The sequence below is a fragment of the Macaca mulatta genome, chromosome 5 (assembly GCF_049350105.2).
Source record: "Macaca mulatta isolate MMU2019108-1 chromosome 5, T2T-MMU8v2.0, whole genome shotgun sequence".
Classification (NCBI taxonomy): domain Eukaryota; kingdom Metazoa; phylum Chordata; class Mammalia; order Primates; family Cercopithecidae; genus Macaca; species Macaca mulatta.
Window position 1 is genome coordinate 156,057,310 of NC_133410.1, and position 24,009 is coordinate 156,081,318.

The window sequence follows — 24,009 nt, forward strand, 5'->3', positions numbered from 1 at the left end:
TATCACAGAAGGTTTTTTTTTGTTCTTGAGAGAATAGGAAATAGGTTGATTTTTCTGGCGTTACTAAGATATATGTACATTGCAAAACATTATGCTAATAGCTTAAGAATATATGTACATATGAAATGACAGAGTGATAAATTTATTAGCCAATTTGCTGTTTGTTATAAGGAAGTTGCTGTCTGGAAAGGCTTCAGAACCCTGTCCAGCTCTACCTCCCCTTCTGACTTTTCGTTTCCTGTGTCTGGGAACCTCATTGCCTTCTCTCATGGTCATGTTAAGTAATTATTCTCATGTGAGGTTACTCTGCTAACCCTCAGCATTTGGCTCACAGCACAGTTATTCCCGTGTCAGTGATGGGGGATGGAAACCGTCCATCACTGCAAGACTGTTCCCATGGCTGAGGAGGGAGAGATGGTTTCAGTCGTGTTCTTGTTAGTAAGGTGTTGAGATGTAGATTCATGGCTGATGATATTGCCCCATCAAAGAGTTCATTTAGCTCATTGGAAGAGTTTGCTGTATTCTAAATTTAACATAAAATAATGATGCAGGAAAGTTTTAGGTTTTAGAAAAGAATTTTCACATGATACACTGTATATGCATGTGTGTGTTTGTGTGTGTGTGTGTAAATGTTGCTCTGGTTTCAGCGTTCTGATCAATAAAAGCAGAAGTTCAGGCCATTTTATCCTGAAATATTTCTATAGGGTAGTCTTATAAGTTGCTTGATTATTATACAAAGTATATACAGTTAGTATAAAGAGTGTGCGAACTAAAATGAAGGGGGCTGGGGAATCAAATTTGCTGTCTCTGAAGTTGAGTTTGAGACTGGAGTGGTTAAATAAAGGCTGTTCTAAGAAATTCCATCAAAATAAATTTGATATACTGCCAGAAATTCTACAACTGCCTTCTGGATCTACCACATTCTCTTGGGAGTTAGAACTACTGCTTTCTATAGCTACAATTTTATTTTTAACTAGGTCTAGTTTTTGTTGAAAAAACTGTCCTAAGATTAAAAGTTAATAGTTGAAATTAAATTTAATAATAAAACTGAATGTGTCATTCAGTTTTAATTTTTGGTAGCCTTATGTTTAAATTTGAACATCAAATATTATACAAAACTCTGCTCTGAAGCATCTATTTAAATTTGGTATGTTTTTGCAGAAGAGCAACCTGGAAAATAAAATAAAATAAATAAATTTGGAAGGTTTGAAGCCCTCAGTGTTCTTGGGTTCTGGAACCTAAAATCAAATGTGCCCTCAGAAAGACTTAATATTATTTTTGGTTGTGCACATTTAGAGGTCGCTTCTCAGAACTTAAACACCTCTAGGAGTTTCATTGACATTCTAACTTTTAAAACAACTTCCTTGGAGACTAGTACCAAGAAAGGAAGCAAGTCAAATCTTGCATCTCATACTTGCCCTAAACATGAGACTCCTGTTATTTTAGATCAGATTTATACTAGAAGGCAATAAAGATGGCAAGTCATTCACCACTTGTTTACTCAGTAATATAAGGTCTTTATTCTCTAACTGCTCTTCATTTATTCAATAAAGACATTGGGTAAATAGCAGCAAACAAAACAGACAGACATCCTTGCCCTTGTGGATTCTGGTAGAAGAGCAAGACAAAAAGGGAAATAAATAAGTAAATACATAGTATGTAAGATAAGTACTAAGTAGATAAGTACAATGGGGAAAGGGAGTGGAAAGAAGACAGATATTGAGTGGGTGACCTCAATACAAGGTGACAGTTGAGTAAAAGAAAGGATGAAGGAGCAAACAATGCCGCTATTTAAGGTAAGAGCATTCCGGTTAGAGGAAACAGCAGGTGCAAAGGCCCTGTGGCAGGAATGTGCCTGGAGGGTTAAAGGAAGAGCAAGGAGGCCATGGTGGTTGAGTGAGAGAGAGAGAGTCATGGCAAATGAGATCACAAGGATATGAGGGTAGAGCAAGAGTAGGGGAGAGGTAGAGCACATAGGGCCTGATAGTATCATCTATTGTCCAAACAGGACAATTTTGAGAGTGAAGGGAGACACTATTATGTCAGGACAATAGGCATAAACCTATTGTCCTGGGTAAACAAGGAAAACCTATACACCTTTAAAAGTCTTTGGCTTTTTCTCTGAATGAGATAGGAAGTTTTGAAAAGTTATGTCCAGATGAGTGACATGAACATGTTACATTTTAACAGGAACATTCTGGCCAGGCACGGTGGCTCATGCCTGTAATCCCAACACCTAGGGAGGCAGAGGTGGGAGGCCAGCTTGAGCCCAGGAGTTGGCTACTATGTTGAAAAGTATTTCCTAAATCAATGAAGGGAAAACATACAATCTTAAAATATGTTGTATATACTAATATATAACATGAGAATATTACCTAAAGTGTAGTGTTTACTCTATGCCAAGCTAAGTCGTATGAGCCTCCCAACAAATCTATGACATGCTACTGTTGCTTGAATGTGAATATGAAAAAAACGAGGCCCAGAGTGTTAAGTAACTTTCTCAAAGTCACACAGCTAGAAATGGCAGGTCCAGGATTTGGATCCAGCCTGACCCCAGAGGCTGTGCTGTTAGCCAGCCTGCCATACTCTTCTTCCACACACCTCGTAAGACAAACCTTATAATTACCAAAATGTCATCCCTAACACAAATAGATTTTCAAAGACTGTTCAAAGAAGAAAATCATTCCCTTTTATCTCTCCACTAAATCCAACAGCTTCATTAGTTCCTTCTTTAAGACAGAAGTAACACATTGTAAAGAAAATGTGTATAATAGATTGCACTCCAAAATAGCATCTATGTTGTAAGTCTTGCAGATGGCCTTGGGACATCTGGTGAACAGGATTTGTGTAGCCTATATTCATTGTCATGTCAGTGAGGTCGACTGACAGAAGGAGAGCCAGAAAATAAAAAATAAATAAACTGAGAGGAAAGATTGAGTTTCTGATGGACTAATTGCCTCGACACATCTGCTCAGAGAAATGCGTTTCGCCAAACGAATGGCTCATCTAGTTATCACTTGAAAGGCGAGGCAATTTGTCTGTGGACAGGATACAGAAGAATGAATGTCTATGGCTAGCCCATAGTTTCAGTTGGGTTAGAAACATCAGGCTTGACTGATAAAGTTAGAGGTTGCTTTTCTAGACCTTCCTCCTTTGGGGTTTACCAGATGCGCAGGAGTTAAAAGGAGGATGTGGAAGCATAACAGATGACATTTGTGGATATGTATAAACTGATCATTAAAAAGAAGCCAGCAATCCTCAATTTTTAAAGATTTGCATATAAAACTTACCTTTTGTGAAACCTTTCCATGAAATCTAATGCATAAAGAACTTCATTATTAATTCCTAATTTTAAAGGCAACAAATAAAGGAAACATTATTGAACATTTTTTCAATGTCCAAAATATTGTTTATCAAAATATGAAAGGTAACGGATACATATTTCTTTTTTTTTTTTTTTTTTTTGAGGCGGAGTCTCGCTCTGTCGCCCAGGCTGGAGTGCTGTGGCCCGATCTCAGCTCACTGCAAGCTCCGCCTCCCGGGTTCCCGCCATTCTCCTGCCTCAGCCTCCCCAGTAGCTGGGACTACAGGCGCCCGCCACCTCGCCCAGCTAGTTTTTTGTATTTTTTAGTAGAGACGGGGTTTCACCGTGTTAGCCAGGATGGTCTCGATCTCCTGACCTCGTGATCCGCCCGTCTCGGCCTCCCAAAGTGCTGGGATTACAGGCTTGAGCCACCGCGCCCGGCCGGATACATATTTCTTAACAAAATATTGAATAACACATTACACCTCATCCCACATAAGGTTTATGTCACATAAAGTAATTTTGCAGAATGTCTGTACAAAAAAAAAAACTCTAACCACTGTGAACTTTTAGTTTGAAAGAAGATTTAAATCTCAGTTTTCACCAGATAGAAATATCTAGAATACAGCAGAGTTTCTCTTTTAAAATGGTGTCATTGATGTCATAAGTATGGTATTTCTCTGCATATTTTCATTGTTTCCACAAATTTTACTTGCTTAAAGAAGCTAAATCTATGAAAATTAGGTTTATATCATTTAAGAATCTTAATACTTTTTAAACTTTTAAACATGTTATTGAAACGTAGCATACACATAGAATAATATGCCTAAGCATCGGCTCTGTTAATTTTCACAAAATGAACACATGTATAACCAGGATCAACAAACAGAGCATTACCAGCACCCTGAAGTCTCCTAGTCACTATCCTAACCCCTAAGCCACTCACTTTCCTGACTTCTAACAGCATGAATTTGCTTTCCTGTTTTTGTGTTTCCAGCATATGGAATCCTGCGATGTCTGTACGTATTGTTTTGTGTCTGACTTCTCTTACTCAATATTATGTTTGTGAGAGTCATCTATATTGTTGCATTCAGTTGTAGTTCAGTCATTCTCATTATTGTATAGCTCTTAACTGTGTGAATATCACACTTTATGAATTCTACTAAAGATGGGCATTATTAAGTAGTTTCTAGTTTTGAGCTATTTTTAATAGTGCAGCTGTGGACATTCTCTTATGCATCTTTTTGGTGCATATATATGTTGAATATCTATGTAAGTATATAGATATAAAAACCTATAGCTGTATATATAATGATATCGGTAATATTTATGTAGCAACATATATAGCTACATACTAAATATATCTAACTATATACTTCTCATATAATTTTTCTTGATCACAACCCTTTTATATTTTACAATTCAGTAATGTTGGAGAATTACACGAGGGTAAGGTACAGAATTAAGAGCTAGACAATAGAATTCTTCTTTTTTGTTTTGTTTTGTTTTGTTTTTTTAGAGATAGGTTCTTGCTTTGTTGCCCAGGCTGGTTTCAAACTGCTGGCTTCAAGTAATCCTCTCATCTCAGCCTCCCAAATTGCTGGGATTACAAGCATGAGCCACCATGCCTGGCCCAGAATTCTTTTCTAATTCTAAAAGCTTTAAGACCTGTGTGGCCTGTATATGAACTTGGTCCATGATAATTATTTGCCTTTCAAGAAAATCTATTATCTGCCTTCATAATGGATAATTCCCAGATCAACTCACACATTGACTACGCACCTGTAGAAAACACACAGGAATCTAGGCTTCAAGTTGCTCACGTTCTATTTGAGGATACAAGCAAATAGTCAACAAAGTTAGACTGGATACCAGCAGAGTTTTTATACTCAAGTTTTATACTCAAGTATTCTCTCGGACTTTTTTTTTTTTTTTTTTTTGAGACAGAGTCTCGCTCTGTCGCCCAGGCTGGAGTGCAGTGGCGCTATCTCGCCTCACTGCAAGCTCCGCCTCCCGGGTTCACACCATTCTCCTGCCTCAGCCTCCCGAGTGGCTGGGACTACAGGCGCCCGCCACCATGCTCAGCTAATTTTTTGTGTTTTTAGTAGAGACAGGGTTTCATCGTGTTAGCTAGGATGGTCTCGATCTCCTGACCTCGTGATCCACCAGCCTTGGCCTCCCAAAGTGCTGGGATTACAGGCGTGAGCCACCACTCCCGGCCTCTCTTGGACTTTTTGAAACCAAAGAACAAAGTGTATGCAGTGACTTCAGAATCATCTCCAGCTCCTGTACTGTCATAAAGGAAGTCAAGCCAGAGGGAGTGGTATTCACTAAGGTGATATTCCAGAACCCAATTTCAAGCACTGCTGCTTTCTCCTGCTTGATTTGCTCACCCAGGGCCCGGCAAACTACAGCCAGTGAGCCAAATCTGGCCCACCGCCTGTTTTTGTAAATGAAGTTTTATTGCAACACAGCCATACCTATTGCTTATGTATTTTCTTTTTTTTTTTTTTTTTTTTTTTTTTTTTGACGCGGAGTCTTGCTCTGTGTCCCAGGCTGGAGTGCAGTGGCGCGATCTCGGCTCACTGCAAGCTCCGCTCCCCCGGGTTCACGCCATTCTCCTGCCTCAGCCTCCCGAGTAGCTGGGACTACAGGCGCCCGCCACCTCGCCCGGCTAATTTTCTTGTATTTTTAGTAGAGACGGGGTTTCACCGTGTTAGCCAGGATGGTCTCGATCTCCTGACCTCATGATCCGCCCGTCTCGGCCTCCCAAAGTGCTGGGATTACAGGCTTGAGCCACCGCGCCCGGCCTGCTTATGTATTTTCTATGGCAGCTTTTGAGAGTAGTTTCAACAGACATAATATGGCCCAGAAAGCCTAAAATATTTACTATCTGGCCATTTATGGAAAAAGTTTGTCAACCCTGGTGGCATCTCACCAACTGCCCTGCCCCTGCCTTTCATCCCTGCCTCTTATCTGCCTCCACTTGGACCCACAGGCAGTCAAAGCTCAAGATCTGAACTTCAGAAATGTGAATAAGGCTTCATAACCTTTTTCTCTTTTCAATAGAGACAGGATTTCACTATGTTTCCCAGGCTGATCTTGAACTCCTAAACTCAAGGAATTCTCTTACCTCAACTTCCCAAAACACTGGGATTGCAGGCATGAGCCACTGCACCCAGACACTTCATAACCTTTGATATTTTTAAGTGCTTCATGCCTTAACCCCAAGAAGTAAATGGGCATAATCTCAAGAAATCAAAATATGTTTTATTTTTTAAAATGGTTTGTCACTGATCTTGAATAAATCACTTGACCTCTCACATCATTCTTTTTCTTTTTCTTCTTTTTTTGAGAAAGGGCCTCACTCTACCACCCAGGCTGGAGTTCAGCGGCATAACCACAGCTCCCTGCTGCCTCAAGCTCCTGAGCCCAAGCAATCCTCCCACCTAAGCCTCCCAAGTGGCTGGGACTACAGGCACGTGCCACCATGCCCAACTGATTTTTTGAATTTTTTGTAAAGATGGGGTCTCACTGTGTTGTCCAGGCTGATCTCAAATTTTTGGATTCAAGTGATCCTCCCACCTCAGCCTCACAAAGTGCTGACATTATAGGCGTGAGCCACCACGCCCGGCCTCAAGTCATTATTTTTATTTGAAAAAAATAAATAATGAAGGGACCATTTCATGGCATCCCACTAGGTATAATGACACAAAGTAGGCTTATTCCTAAGCTGACAGCCAACACCAGTTACAACAACCAAGGGCTATTGTCTCTTCGTTGTCTCAATTTATGTTAGTAAACATCAGAACTTTGGTCTCATGAGAGGTCTTGGCAACCACAATTCACGTGTTTTCTAATGAAAATTAAACACTTTCTAAACTCTTTGTCACACACTTAGAAATATTCAATACATTGTCCTTTGGGTAGTTAAAAGCAGCACTAAGCCAGATGGCTAGATTTTTGGGTAGCCATTTATGTTTCAGTTAAGTAAAAGAAAAAGGAAAAGGAGATGATGAAGATTTTTCATTTATTTTAGAGAAATTTCATATGAAAATAGAGTTACTCTCTAAAAGTCTTTTTTTTTTTTTTGAGATGGACTCTGTCACCCAGGCTGGAGTGCGGTGATGCAATCTCGGCTCACTGCAACCTTTGCCTCCCGGGTTCAAGCGATTCTCCTGCCTCAGCCTCCGGAGTAGGCGGGATTACAGGTGCCCATCACCATGCCCAGCTAATTTTTGTATTTTTAGTAGAGACGGGGTTTCACCATGTTAGTCAGACTGGTCTCAAACTCCTGATCTCAGGTGGTCTGCCCACCTCAGCCTCCCAAAGTGCTGGGATTACAAGTGTGAGCCACCACGCCCAGCCTCTAAAAGTCTTAAAGATAAAGCTTTACATACTTGAAGTTACTTAGTCAGAAAATCACAACACTTTATATTTCTTTGGGTGGACCAATTGAATTACATGATCATAACTAAAAACATGAATTTTCTTACCTCTATGCTGTGAAAATCAGGGACTATTTCTTTAATAATGGACAGAAAGACCATGTCTTAGACAAAGGGGAAAGTAGGGGATAAGAAAAGAAATATCTCATGTTCCATTTTTTTATCACTAGGCGTATGTATGTATGCATACATGTTATTTTTGGTGACACAGATATTCTCTGTTTACATTAGATTTTTCCAAACTGTTGGCGGTCAGGCGTAATCCCAGCACATTGGGAGGCCAAGGCCAGAGGCTCATTTGAGCCCAGAAGTTCGAGACTAGCCAGAGTAACATGATGAAACCCCATTGCTACAAAAAAAAAATACAAAAATTGGCTGAGTATAGTGGCATGTGCCTGCAGTCCCAGCTACTGGGAGGCTGAGGTGGGGGAATCACTTGAACCCAGGTCGAGGCTTCTGAACCATGATTGGTCCCACTGCGCTCCAGCTTGGAAGGAAAAAAAAAATGTTGGGAGGAAAGGACACGGGAGCTACAGGGGATGGAGGAAAAAAAGCAGAGTTGGGTAGTGGAGACCCATCCTTAGGACTCAACCACGTCATTCTGCCAGCACCCAGGTGACATTTCATATATTTGAGGAAGAAAGGGAGGAAGCATGTACTCTCAAAATGTGAGGAGTCAACATCCGTAATTCCAACTATGTGAAAGCAGCTTGAAGAACCAGAGCATTGACCTATTCATGATTTTTGCAGAGGCACTCATTCGGATTGGCCCTCCAAGCAGGCTGGTGTAAGAGCCTCTCAGTATCTACACCAAAGCCCATCTGTCTTGTGGTTTTGAAATTCTTTACTTGTTTGCAGTAGCTCCAATGAACCCTCATGAAGCGATAAACATTTAGTTTATTTGTGGAAATGGCCCAGAAGAAAAAAGCTGGTATTAGAACTGAAGATGTCTAATGAAGTATATTTTTCTTAGCCAGAAATTTTGGATAAATGAATGAGTGGAGAAAAGTAAGTGCCTTAGGTAGGGCTCAATATTTGTCCTTCAATTACTTTTTAGGTTATGATCCTTCGTACACACCATATTCTGTTCAGACTACCTCTTCTCTGCTAAAAATATGCCTGTGCAGGGGCAGTTCCCACACTAGTAGCAGGTACTCTCTCACACATTTATGCCTTTGTATAAATTAGAGAAAATCCTAATTTTTCATGTTTTAAATAGGGAATATATTCGAATAGATCAAAAATCAAGAAAATAGAAAAAGATACACATTGAGAAGTCTTCCTCTTAGACCAGTCCTGATCACCAAATTTTCCCACTCCCACCCTCTATAGCGAATCACCTTTAAAAGATTCTTCTGTATCTTTCTAGTGTTTCTTCATGCAGATATAAGAAAATCCAAATATATATTTATATTCTTTCCCCTGTTTATTATACAATGTTCTGTACATTGCTTTTTTCAATTGACAGTATATCCTGGAGATCTCTGAATATCAATATATGAAAAGCTGCCTCATTTTTTAAATAGTTTCATAGTATCCCATTGTGGGAGAGTGCCATAGGTTATATAATCAATTGTTCCAATCTTTTAGTCTACAATTGCAGACTATGGTACAATTGTAACCATGTGCATGTCATGTTTATATCTGTGGGTACAGCTATATGACAAATTCCCACACATAGGATTCCTGTGCCATAGGTCAAGTATCTGTATTACTTTGATATAAATTGCCAAATTATGCCCCATAATAATTGTGCTGTCTTGCACTCCCATTAGCAATGTAGGAGTCCCTATTTCCCCATTGCCTAACCATATTCTTAGTTTATTTATCTTTCCTTTGGATTATCTTAAATAGAAAATGTCAGCGAGGAAGTCTTTTTTTGCTCCTATACACTAAGATTGCTTATAAAAAATGGTGAAAAAATAGGAAACTAATTTTGGAAAATGTATTGGGTCACTGAATCAAATGCCCAATGATAATTTTATGTGTCATTTACTTTTGCAAAAGTATACATTTTTACCCATAATGAAGAGGATACTAATTCAAGAAAGTATCATAGAAAATTAGATATTTTTTCTACTCTGAAGCAGTCACTGATTGTCAGTGGATTCTATACACTAAATTATTTCAGAATTCATATACTTGAAAATTGTCAAATATATAAACTCTAATTATTAGAGTATTGATATTTAGAAAAAGGATCTGTAAAGTGTTTGTGTCCATTTTTCCCAGTCATTTACATATCAAAAAAGTACTCATCATGGAACCAAATTATTTTCATCTCCAACTTGAACGGCTTTTTGATATTTCAGGTTGAAACCAAGATAAGCCTGTGCATTGAGTCTGAAGAATTGTACTTTTTCCAAATATAACAGTTTTGAAAACTAATTTATGAATTGTAGTAACTAAGTTCCATCCAGTTTCGACTCCCATTTTTTGACACAGATCAGAATGAAAAACCCAGAAGCCAATATCCAAGCTTTACCGCAGAAGTTTCCACTGTTCAGGCAGTAGTTGAGGACTGAGACAGACGTTCTGAATGACAACTTTACCATGACAACTGAGCGTTAATGTCATCTGATAACATGTCGGTAGCTTTTTTGGAAATAATCTAGGATGATAGAATGCGAGGTATCTCTTCAAAAATAAGTATTTAGCCTAATTGCTGAAATACTTTATATTTTAAGGACTGGTATGACTGCTTTTTTTCATTTATCTAGTTTATAACTTCATGTAGTGTGAATTCAGCCTGAAATTGACATTTAAATTTTGTACCTAAATTCATAGGTTTAGTGTTTTGAAGAAAACAATGACTTTCCAGTAAATAAAATAATCTTTTTACATTTTCTTTTGTTCAGCCTTGAGTTTGTTTTGAGAGCTTTAGTTTTCATAACAAAGAGAAATGTAATTTTAAAATTTGGGAGAATTGTAAAACACCATTATATTTTTTCAGATGTGTTTTAAAATTTATTTTGTACAATATGTTTATAGATATGAGGCTTCATTTTGTTGAATTCATCCTACACACACACTTCTTTTTAGCTGAAATTAATAGAAAGCCAATTCTAAATTAATGTAGGTAATACATAATTTAATCAACTGGATGAATACCTTGGTTGCAAGTCTTGTTCTGACCGGGCTAAGTGACAAGAATCTCAATCTACTGACCTTCCAGCATCTAGGTGGAGCTCCCGGGACAAGCAGGCAACAGGAAGCAGGAAATAGCAGGAAAAGGTCCTTTAGTTCCCATGTGTAGAACGTCTCTGCATTCATGGAAGCAAATGCTCAGCTGCCTCTGTATTGAACCATACTGATGCCTGCCACCATATTGTTCATTGTAGATACAAATCATTATGTTAAAAGTTACAGTAGGTTAGAAATTGCAACCACCTCTTTCAAAAGAGTGATTACCACAATTTTGAAAGGAAGAGAAATACAGATTGTAACTTTTTGCTATACCAGCAAAGAAAATTAAATATTTAAAATATTATGAAGATGCTTTTGACTAGCTATGTGTGACCTTCAGAGTTTCATTTTCAAAACAAAGTATTAATCTATATCAGTGTTTCTCTAAATTTTTGTTCTCAACACCCTTTTATACTCTTAAAAATCATTGAGGACACCAAATTTTTCTTCATGTATGTTATATTGATTGATATTTATGATGTTACAAGTTAAAACTAGTCATTTTATAAAAAATATTTATTAATTTTCATGAACCCCATTAAATGTTAACATAAATGATATATTTTTGTGAAAAAAGTTATATTTTCCAAAACAAAAAAATTATTTAGTGAGAAAAATGGCATTGTTTTACATTTTTACAAATCTCTTTATTTAATGTCTGGTTTAATAGAAGACAGCTAAAACTCATATCAGCTTCTGCATTCAATCTGTTGTACTATGTTGTTTTGGTTGAAGCATATTTAAAAACTCTAGCCTCACAAAAAAATGTAGTTTAAAAAAGGATGAGAATGTTAATCGTCTTTTCAGATAATTGCAAATATTCTTTGATACTACATCAAAACTCTCCCATTGGCAGTTTTGTAAAGATTAGTTACAATGTGGAATCTGAAACCATGTTAATGAACTTTTCAGACATCTTACATTAAAATATGTTGTCTCTCTTGTACTTTGCATAGATGTTTTACATATGCACGGTTTTGTAACATCAGACATTGGCCATTAGGAATTACTAGTTTACCAATTACAAGAATCTTCTCAATGTTACCTTATTTAATTATATAATATCAAAAAACTACATTCATTAATATCACCACCAGTCTTTTGTCACATGGAATATTAAAAAGACATGTACCTAAGCTCAAGATATATTCAAAATTTATAATTTCTCTGCTGCTTCAACAGGGATATCTTAAGGGAAACTCATGAAGCATGATCCATAAAAGAAAAAAAAAATGTTGGGCCTTATTAAAATTAAAAACTTTTTCTCTGCAAAGGACCCTGTTAAAAGGATGAAAAGACAACAGCCGGGTGCAGTGGTTCACGCCTGTAATCCCAGCACTTTGGGAGTCCAAGGCAGGCAGATCACTTTCAGCTCAGGAGTTAAGGACCAGCCTGGGCAAGATGGCAAAACTCCATCTCTACAAAAAAATATATATATACACAAAAATTAGCCAGGCATGGTGACATGCACCTGTGGTCCCAGCTACTCTGCAGGCTGAGGCTGTAGAATCACTTAAACCTGGGAGGCAGAGGTTGCAGTGAGCCAAGATTGCACCACTGCATACCAGCCTGGGCAACAAAGTGAGACCCTATCTCAAAAAAAAAAAAAAAAAAAAAAGGATTCGTATCTAGAATATATAGAGAATTCTCAAAACTCAATGGTAAAAAAAAAATCAATAATCCAAATAGAAAATGGACAAAAGACAGAGACAGAAATTTTACTGAAGGGTATATGCAGATGACAGATAGGCACATGGAAAGGTGTTCAATATCATTAGCCACTAGGGAAATGCAAGTCAAACCACAGTGAGATGTCACTAAACCCTATCTGAATGGCTAAAATGTTTAAACAAAAAAAAAGAGAGAGAGAGACAACACCTAATTCTGTCAAGGATGAAGAGAAACTGCTGGTAGAAACGGAATGTAGAACCACTCTAAAAGAGAGTTTGGCTGTTTCTTTTTTCTTTCTTTTTTCTTTTGAGACTGAGTTTCACTCTTGTTGCCCAGGCTGGAGTGCAATGGCACGATCTAAGCCACTGCAACCTCCGCCTCCCAGGTTCAAGCGAGTCTCTCCTGCCTCAGCCTCCTGAGTAACTAGGATTGCAGGTGTGCACCACCAGACAGGGTTTCACCATGTTGGTTAGGCTGGTCTCGAACCCCTGACCTCAGGCGATCCACCCACCTCGGCCTCCGATAGTGCTGTGATTACAGGCGTGAGCCACCCTGCCTGGCCAACAGTTTCTTATAAAACTAAATATGCAATTTCCGTAAGGCCTAGCAGTTGCACTCTTGAGCATGTATCCCAGAGAAGTGAAAATTATGTTCATGCAAAAACCTGTACATTGCTCTTTCCCGGGGTCCCAGTATCCTGGCAGCTTCCTGAATATTTGGCACAGCAATGAGCTAAAGCCCCTGAAAGAGGTGAACTTGGGAAACTGTGGATTGCCAAGACTCAAGGAAGGACTGAGGTGTCATTTACTTTGAATGAAGATCTTGCAAATATGACATTGGCGGAAAAGCAGCTTCAGTCAGTGCTCATAAAGAACATCCATTTGTCTTGCAAAGTGTTGGAGGACATATATGAACAATATTTACTGAGAGCTCATCAGATAAGCTGTCTTTGGAAGGAATAGTGGTGAAAAGAGCTGAATGCCAACAGACTGCCAGTGAAAAGTACATGATTAAAAAGATTGCAAATAGAAGAATCTTCCAAATCTGTAAGGCTATCACAACAACTGGACAAAGTTGTAACAGCCAGTTTCGAACCTGTTGCTAATCATCAGTACGATACTGAATATGAAAGGAAAGAGAAAGCAGATGGAAAACAAGCTCCAGCTAATAAACAACATGTTTCAGATATACTATTTTCAGCCTTTAGAAACAACAATATTATCATCTTAAGGACTTGGTGGATGTCACAAAACAACCTGTGGTATACCTGAGGGAACTCTTAAAAGAAATTGGTGTTCAGGATGTAAAAGAGATCCACAAAAACACGTGGGAGCTGAAGCCAGAGTACAGACATCATCAAGGAGAAGAAATGAGTGATTAAGACGGCTCCTGGCCAGCATGTTGGTGAAACAACAGTGACGCTAAGCAAAACGCGTTGATACTGGAAGGCTTGAACACTGTACGTTAATAGGGGCTAAGTGGCAATACTTTCCTTTCTCTTGGTAAATTTTCTAAACCTGTAACTATTGTAAAGTGTCTTCAGTGTTTTTTGAGGAGAAAGAACAAATTTATTTATAGACTTAACTTGTATTAAACCAGGTTATTCACAATGGGAATAAGGGTTGGAGGATGAAGAGGATTTCTCTTAAATATTAGCTTTCAGCATGTAAAATTAGGAAACGGTTTTTAAATGAGGACTCTCTGCCCTTGCTGTATCTCTGAGGGGCTGAGGTAGTACAGAATCAGAGAGAATAGTATAGCAAGAAAAAAACAGTCAACTACAGAAACTCTTAAAAGGAATAAAAAGCCAAAGTTCCTTATTTTGAGGAAAAAAATTCTAAAAACTCTGTACATTAACACTCACAGTAGTTTCACCTGTAATAGCCAAACCCCGGAGACCACTCAGATGTTCTTCAATATGAGTGGTCAAACCAACCATGGTACATCCATACCAGAGACTACTACTCAGCAATGAAAGGAAAGAAGTCATTGATACACACAACCATCTGGGTGAATCTCCAGAGAACCGTGCTGAGTGAAAAAAACCAATCTCAAAAGATTGCATACTATTATTACTCCATTTATATAACATCCTTGAAATGATAGAGTTGTAGAGATGGATAACAGATTAATGGTTGCTAGGGGTTAGGAATGGGAAGGGGAGAGAAGGGAAATATGGGTAGAAGAGGACATCAAAAGGGATCCTTATGGTGATAAACCTGTTCTGTATCTTGACTGGTGATAAATACACAAACCTACACATGTTACTCAATTGCACAGAGCTAAACGCACACAAATTAGTATATGTGAAACTGGGGAAATAAAATAATATTGGTAGATTATATCAACATCAAAAAAATTGTGCCATTTCATATTCCCACCAGCTTTATATGAGGATTTTAATTTCTTCACATCCTCACCCCAACACTTATTATTGTCAGTCTTTTTCATTACAGTCATTTTAATAGTGTATAGTGGTATGCCATGGTGGTTTTAACTAGCATTTCCCTAGTGGCTAAGGATGTTGAGCATTTTCTATGTCTTTACCTACTTATATATCTACTTTGGCAAAATGTTTATTTAAATCCTTTGCACATTTTTAATTAAGTTATTTGTATTTATTTTATTTTAGTTGTAGTTCTTTATAGATTCTAGACAGAAGTCCTTCATCAGATGTATGATTTGCAAATATGTTTCCCATTTAGTGGATTTGTTTTTTGTTTTCTTCATGTCTTTGGAAGAGCAAAAATTATTTATTTTATTTATTTATTTATTTATTTGAGACGGAGTCTCACTCTGTCACCCAGGCTGAAGTGCAGTGGGGCGATCTCCACTCACTGCAACCTCCGCCTCCTGGGTTCAAGCGATTCTTGTGCCTCATCCTCCAGAGTAGCTGGGATTACAGGCATGCACCACCATGCCCGGCTAATTTTTGTATTTTTAGTAGAGACAGGGTTTCACCATGTTGGCCAGGCTGGTCTCGAACTCCTGACCTCAGGCAATCCACCCACCTCGGCCTCCCAAAGCACTGGGATTACAGGCATGAGCCACCACACCCAGCCTGAAGAGCAAAAATTCTTATTTTGATCAAATCCGGTTTATCAAATTTTTCATCTATGGATCATGCCCTAGTGTCCTATCTGTGAAATCTTTGCCTAACCCAAGATCACAGAGAATTTCTCCTCTGTTTTCTTCTAACAGTTTTAGAGGCTTAGCTCTTACATTCACGTCTGCAATCTTTTCTGGCTAAATTTTTGTGTATGATATGAGGCAGGCATCTAAGTTGATTTTTTCTGCATATGGATACTCAGTTTTTCAACACTATTTTTTGAAGACTATTCTCATTGAATTGCCTTGGACCTTTATTAAAACTCAATTGGCAATAAATATAAGGGCTTGTATCTGGATTTTCTTTCTGCTCCAGGACCTGTGTTCTATTGTTTTGCCAATACCATCCTGTCTTAATTACTGGAGCTTTATATTAAGTTTTTTTTTTTTAATTTAAAGAACTGTTTTTTATACTTTATAAAGGATTATAAATAGTAAGTTTTTAAATAAGTACTGTAAGTTATCCTACTCTGCTTTTTGTCAAAATTGTTTTGGCTGTTCTAGATCCCTTATATTTTTATGTAAATTTTAAGATGAAGTTTTTAGTTTCCTTGGATTTAGATAGGAATTGCATTGACCCTTTAGGTGAATGTGGGGAGAATTGGCATCTTAATAATCTTAATTCTTCTTTTGTTAAATATATTCTCAACTATTTTATTCTTTTTTGGTACAGTTTTGAATGCAATTGTTTTTTTAATTTTTTTAGATTTTTCATGGCTAGTATGCAGAAATGCAGTTGTTTTCTGCATATTGATCTTGTATCCTATGACTTTGTTCAAGTTCTCTTTATTTTGCACCATCAGCTTTCTTCCTGCGAATGTGTGATGGTGAAGAGTACAACGACCTTTAGGTAGTTTAGTACCACTGTCATGATTCATGTGAAGGCACCAGCAGTTTACCCACCATTGCTTTTGCACTAACAGTGCAAATGTCAACCAGTGAAAAACGGCAATAATCTCTGAGTGTTATCTTGATTTTGCAGACCTCACGGAAGGTTCCCAGGGTTCCCCAGTGGTCTGCAGACAACACTGAGAGAACCAGGGATCTAGATCAGAGGTCCCCAACCCCCAAGGCTACGGACTAGTACCAGTTCATGGCCTGTTAGGAACCGGCCACACAGCAGGAGGTGAGTGGCAGGCAAGCAAGTGAAGCTTCTTCTATATTTACAGCTGCTCCCCATTACTCGCATTACCTCCTGAGCTTTGCCTCCTGTCAGATCAGCAGCAGCATCAGATTCTCATAGAAGTACGAACCCTATTGTGCACTGCACACCCAAGGGATCTAGATTGTGCATTCCTTATGAGAATCTAATGCCTAATGATCTGTCACTGTCTCCCATTAACCCTAGATGGGACCATCTAGTTGCAGGAAAACAAGCTGAGGGCTCCCACTGATTTTACATTATGGTGAGGTGTATAATTATTTTATTATATATTCCAATGTAATCATAATAGAAATAAAGTGCACAATAAATGTAATATGCTTGAATCATCCCAAAACCATCCTGCCCCCCTCACCCCCCGCGAGGTCCATGTAAAAATTGTCTTTCACAAAACGGGTCCCTGGCACCAAAAAGGTTGGGGACTGCTGATCTAGATGGTCTCTAAGCTCCCATCCAAGTGTAAAATGCTATAATTTTTAAAACCTAAGATGAACAGTGTTGACCAGATTTGTCTTTACAAAATTTACTTAAATGGCTGCTTTTCTTGGCAGTCAATATTCCTTAGGCAATTGCTGCATGTGGAACAATGTATCTAGTCCTTTGAGAGAGATGGAAAGGAAATAGAACACTGGTCCTAGTCTCAAGAAAATGGCAAAAGAAGGCTCTCTAGGTGTGCAGGTGTCTAGGAAAGGAACCCAGGGTCACTGTAGGCTGATTGTATTAGACCTCAAATTTGTGTATTTTTTGTTCTACTAAAACAAAATGCTTATAGTGGAGATACAATATATATCAAAGCTCAAGGCTAGAAGTAAAACTAGGTAAAAATCTATAATTCTAGACTAGTACAACCTAATGTTAACTCATTTCCAAAGGTAAAAATCTATCATTCTAGACTAGTACAACCTAATGTTAACTCATTTCCAAATGACCATAAGATGTAAAGTAACATCAAACTAATTTTTACAACTTTTTCAAAAAGCTTTACATTATTGTTTATAACAGACCCCTGGTTGGAAGTTTAAAATCACCACTTAACTGATATTTTTTCTACATTTTATATGTAATTCAAATTGTGTATACAATATGATGCTTACAGCTCACTAGGCAAATTTACTATAGATTTTGACTTTTCATTTGAGAGTAATGAAATATTGTTCATATATTCAAGGTAAATAGTCTCAAGGCTTCAATCTGGGATTCCCCAAGTTCTGAAATCCTTAATCTTTTTAGTTAGAAAAAAAAAGGGACTAAAACACTCTTTCATGGGAAGAATGAAAAGAAACTGAGAAAGTAAAATTAATCATATACAGTACATGGAAGGGTACAGATTAATTTAGGGATAAATGGAGTTAATAACAGTTTCAGATAAACTAGTTACAGACTAGAGTTCTGACATGAAAATAATCATACAATTTCAGAGCTGGCAGAGAATTCAGAGTATCTAGTTCTAGCCTAACATTTCTTCTTTGGCAGAGGAGGGAGCTAAATCTTCAAGATTTTTGACAGAGCTAGACTAGAAACCAGCATTTCTAACTTCTCCTTCAGTATGTTCCATCCTTCCATCTCTGCATTCAATAGAACTTTTGTGGTTTTAATACTCTCGACACCACAAATTGCATTTCCCTAGAAGACAGCCTGGCTTCTAAAACTTCAGTGAGTGAATTATTAAAATGTATGCCATTCTTATCTGGGGTTTCATAATATGATTAGTAACCCAGCCATCCTGACTTTGCCTTTCTATTTTGCTTTATGCCTCAACTATGAGTAATTGTGAAGTTTTATTTTCTAATGAATTTCTGTTATTAAATATTAAAATCACCTCAACTATATTTACTAATAAGTCAGTGAGAGCATCAACTTTATTCTACTTTATTCTTTTTTTCCCAAAACACACATATGGTATTACTTTGCTCATGCTGCATACCATATCTTTGTTGGCTCATTGTTTCCATCTACACTCGGTATAATTGTGACCACATGACAAACTTTACAATAAAGAACTCAAGTTTCTTTAGAACTTATAGATTAGATCATTAGATCAGCTGCATGCTTTCAAATATGCCATTTGTTTTTTCCTTTTTCCTATTCATCATCACCTACATCACTGATAGGATTTTGAGATCACTACCTAAATCTATATGTGGGGATCTCTGCTATTCCATTTTATCTTGTGTTGTTCTGCTTTGGTTTTGCCTGCCTGTTTATTTTAAATAGGCACTAGCATGTCTGACCATAGAGACTGATGATTAAAATCAACTATAAAACGTTTCCATTCGGTTTTGGGACTTATTGTCTGTCCAGGTCCGAGCACCCCATTTCTATGGTGGGAGCTCTGACCCAGACACAAATAAGGCCCAAAACTGTGCTTGTACGTTGTTATGACAAAACGTAGGGCTCCACTCACAACACATGGAAAATCTTTTCTCCATTCCAGGAAAGCCAGGGTTCTTTCTTTCTAGCATGAGTCTTCTCTGCATTATGAATTAAACCTTAAAGTATTGACACATACAATCAGCACAAACCTTGCAGTTTCAATATTGAGGCTATCTAATTTTTCTTCCTTAAAGTCCTATTTTTCTCTATGCAATGATCCTTTGGTTGTATGCTTACAAAATAAGTAGAAGCTTCAAGTCCCTCACATTTGAATTGGTGCTCTTACAGCAAAGAGAGTTGTTAAAAAGAGATGTTCCTCTTGACTCCCAGCCTTCAGGTGACTGAGACTCTCAGGGGTGATAAGCCTATATCTTGGGTGAACAATCTGTCCTCAAAGGAAAAAATCTTCATGGCTCTGGAACTCTGGCTTTAAAAAGTTCTTTTTTCTCCTTGTTTCCTCTCATCTACCTTGTTGTTATTAACATCTATGTATTTCAGATTCTAAAAAGTGAAGACCTCAGCAGAGACTGAAACACTGAATATTCAATAGTGAAAGATGTGGTTAGCCAGTATCAACAATTCCATCTCTTTCCATCTAAATGCGGTTTAGCAAGAAGCAGTTCCTCAGAATCCATCTCCTACGGAAACTAATGTTTATTATTTGCTCTAGATCAGGCCCTGCTCTAGGTGCTTTTCATGTATGAACCCATTTAATACATCAGCCATATGCATGGGCACTCTCTTTATCTGCAGTTTTCTGTAAGGAACAGTTAACATGTCTAAGTCACACCAGGGGACAAAGCCGCTGAGCCTGTTCTCTTTACTGTTAAGTCATACCATCCTCTTCTGTGGAGTGCCCAGGGAAGATTGCTTAGAGCTTCTTGAGAAGTCATTATTTCTGCTTATCTTCTAGGAATGAGTTCCTAGAGAGTGGGGTCTTTTGTTCTTGTGTGGCCTGCCACCACCCTGCACCTGCTGACCTGGACCATGGGTGACCATAACCATGAACCATCAATAGTTTTTGCTCACCCTTCCATATTCTGACTTCTGCTAAGCCCTTCCTCTGGACTCTCTCTTCTCTGGCCCACAGTAATCCTCTGCAGTAGCTACCAGAATGATCTTCATTTTATAGAAGATAAAACTAACAGGCACAGAGGTTAACAAACACGTCAATGTCACAAGATCAAGAAGACAGCAGAGCTTGGGGTCAGTCTGCCCCAAGGAGTCCAGCTTCAGGGCCCATGCTCTGAGCTACTATGCCAAGCCAGCTGTCTTGATTAAAAGGAGGGCTTTTCCATCCCCCCAGCTCATGGAGGGCTCCCAAGGCCAGAGTCAAAACCATTTATGGAATTTCTGTTCTACTCTGCATTTGTCATACATCCTGAATTCTTGGACTGGTCAGGAGGCAAGAAGAGCCTGTTCAAAGAAAAAGTGTATGGATAGGGGATAGGGAGACGCCATAGCTTTTATGACATTTGTATGAACGTTCTTTCTCAATCCTGAAGCAATTAATGCATAACAGAAGAACAAAATCTATTATTGGTCACACGCAGTGACTTATTTTGTAGTATCTGATTTGAGATCTGCAGTGGTCAGAGAGCATGTTCTTATAAATGGCCTGTCCTGGGCATCACAAGCTTTATAATCATCTCAGTCTGTGCTGTTGGAAGATGTTTTTATTTGCTACTGAGTCAACTATGTACCAACTTTTACATCCCAGTCCCTCCCCAAGGAAGAAAGAAAAATCTCAGAACCTCAGTTTTTAAAGCCTGATAACTGGTCAGTCACGTCCAATTCTAAGTGACCCTATAATAATTCATATTGAAGGGAAAAGAAGATTTTCTTTGCTTTGAGGTTTGCAGCTATTACAGACCATACTTGTAAATCCCTCATTTCTGTCTAGGACGGGCAGGAGATGAAGGAGAGGAAAAAAATCCCTTGGCCTCACAGGATGGGATGAGAGGAAAATTAGCACAAAGTTTTTCTTTGTACCATTTGTACCATTTTAAGATGCCATGACAATAACAAAAATAACATACAAGTAATAGGATTAAGTAGCAGGAGATATTAACATCTGGAATGGATAAAGAAGCATAAGTTCATTATATTTTCATGGTTGTGTATAACTGGTCCGTTTCAGTTTGTGATTACAAATTGTAGCAATTCAAAATAACATTTGTGTGGTGTATGTTCAGTTTGCAGGATTCTTTTATATACATTACCCCATTTGAGCCCCCCAAATGAGCATCATAGCCTTGTAACAGGTATGAGGTTTGTAAATTTAACAAATACACAAACACAGACTTAAAACAGGGAACTGGCTTACCCAAGATCACAGTTAGCAACAGGTCAATCTTGTACTTGAACCTATGTCTTATAGGTTCACAACCCATCTTGAATATAGGGGAGAACGGCCTTATTTTGTAGTGCTAAGCTGGTGAGGCCTGGGGCAGTAGAACATCTGTTATTGTACTGTGACTTTATGTGCTGATGTCTTTAGGGACTGATGTCTTTGGGTGAGAGTGTAAGGGGATGCAGGCTACATGGCCCCAAACATTACGGATTTTTATTTTTTTATTTTTTTATATATATATTTTTTTTGAGATGGAATTTCACTCTTGTTGCCCAGGCTGGAGTACAATGGCATGATCTCGGCTCACTGCAACTTTTGCCTCCCAGGTTCAAGTGATTCTCCTGCCTCAGCCTCCTGAGTAGCTGGGATTACAGGTGCATGCCACCACACCTGGCTAATTTTTGTATTTTTAGTAGAGACAGGGTTTCACCACGTTGGCCAGGCTGGTCTCGAACTCCTGGCCTCAAGTGATTGATCTACCTCGGCCTCCCAAGGTGCTGGGATTACAGGTGTGAGCCCCCACACCTAGTCCAAGATTTTTTATTTCTTATGACTATATTTTATACCTATTTCTGCTCCTCCTGTTCCATCTGACTGTCAGCTGTCATTTTTGCTGACCATGGTGCCTCTAGAGCAGTGATCCTCAAAGTATGGTTGGTGAAGCAGCAGCATCAGCATCACCTGAGAACTTGCTAGAAATGCAAATTCTCAGGCCCTGCCCCAGACCTACTGAATCAGAAACTCTGGGGATGAGGCCCAGCCATCTGTGTTTCAATCAGCCCTCCAGGTGATTCTGCAGCTGCTAAGTCTTGGGAGCTGCTGCTGCACAGCAACGATTCCCAACCTTGGCTGTCCTTGGGAATCCCCCGAGGAGCCTCAAAGACTACTAATGCTTATGTCCCAACTCCAAAGATTCTAATTTCATTGGTCTAGGACACAGTTTTTTAACCTCAGCACCAGTGGTATTTTGGGCGGGGTGATTATTTGTTGGGGAGGGCGGGTCTGTCCTGTACATTGCAAAATGTTTAGCAGCATCCCAAGCCTCTACCCCTAGATGCCAGTAGCACACCCACCCCCAGCTGTAATAACTAAAAATATCTAAGACATTGCCAAGTGTCCCCTGTGGTGGTGGGGGGAAGGAGGATGGCAAAATTGCCCCCTGGTTGATAAGCACTGGCCTAGGGTGATGGCCAAGGCACTGGGATATGTAAGAGCTCCCAAAATCATTCTAATATACAGGCAACACTGAGAACTATGCCTCTGGAGAGTCTCTATTAATGAACAGCTCTGGATGTGCAATGGCCTAGAGCACAATAAGAGCTAAACTTCACACCACTGGTGTAAAGTGAGAATCAATCCCCCTGTGGTGAAGACTCAGGCAATTTGCTGAGGACTAAAGCACATGAGCTTTAGGGCATAAATTTCACAACTATTTGGCTCCTTACTTTCTGGTTGTCAGGTATGTTCCAGAAAACTAATGTAAACAAGTATGTTCCCCATACTTAAGAGGTCCCAGCCAAGTGAGATCTTGCATTGCACTAAATATAGTGGTGAATGTACATCCTGCATTTGGCTCTATCCATTCTACAAACAGGGTGCATCTCAGTGTATCATACGGTACAAGTTCTTACCTAAACCTGTTTTTGACAGGTTAAAAAGTGCAGCCTGTCAATTTTATGATGTTGATTTTGATACGGTCCAAATCAACCACACAAATGCAAAATTTCTATATTAATCTATGCCGTTTAGAAGCGCTTTCATTTTCAGGTGGGGATCAGGGGCTTTAACTATATTTCAACTACAGAAAACTCCCCTGAGTTAGAACAAAGGCATGCAAAATCCTGGCTCAGCAGATTGCCTTCTGTGTCTCCATGATTCTTTCTGTGTCTCCATGATTCTTTCTGTGATATGCTTGAGAAGAGGAGAACATGATGTACATTTAGACCACAGGATGTGCCTCACCTCCAACGGCCTGCCCTGCAGCTCTTAGGAAGGTGGGCAGACTCATCACAGCCCAGAGTGAGATGTCTCCAAGCAGAGAGTGAATGGCAGCCTCTCTTCAGCCTAGACTCTTAAATAGCACAGCATTCTCCCACTTCCTCAAACAACTCCATGGCAGGTTTCTTTAAACATAAAGAGTGTTTATGTTTAAACTACTCACTACTTTGAGACACTGATAAACAACTTTAAAATAGAAAATAAATTTCAAGGTGAATGTGTTTTCAGGTTAAAATTAGTACTGTCTCATTTCAAACTATGAAAATACGATCTGATTTAAAGAGTTGGAGTCATCGATTCATCCAACACCTACTTGTGCTAGGTACTGTGTAATGTCCTTGGAAATTATAAATATGAGGGTGGCAAATAATAAATATTAGGGTACATAGACTCTTTTGTAGCAAAA

The 24,009-nt window shown here is 38.7% G+C and overlaps 1 protein-coding gene and 1 pseudogene across 1 annotated transcript in view; both read left to right on the forward strand.

Annotated features, from left to right (window-relative positions):
• The window catches only part of EDNRA (endothelin receptor type A), a 63,642-nt gene that overhangs the window by 11,773 nt on the left and 27,860 nt on the right, over positions 1-24,009 (forward strand).
• On the forward strand, positions 1,782-14,120 carry LOC144341037 (general transcription factor IIF subunit 2 pseudogene; annotated as a pseudogene).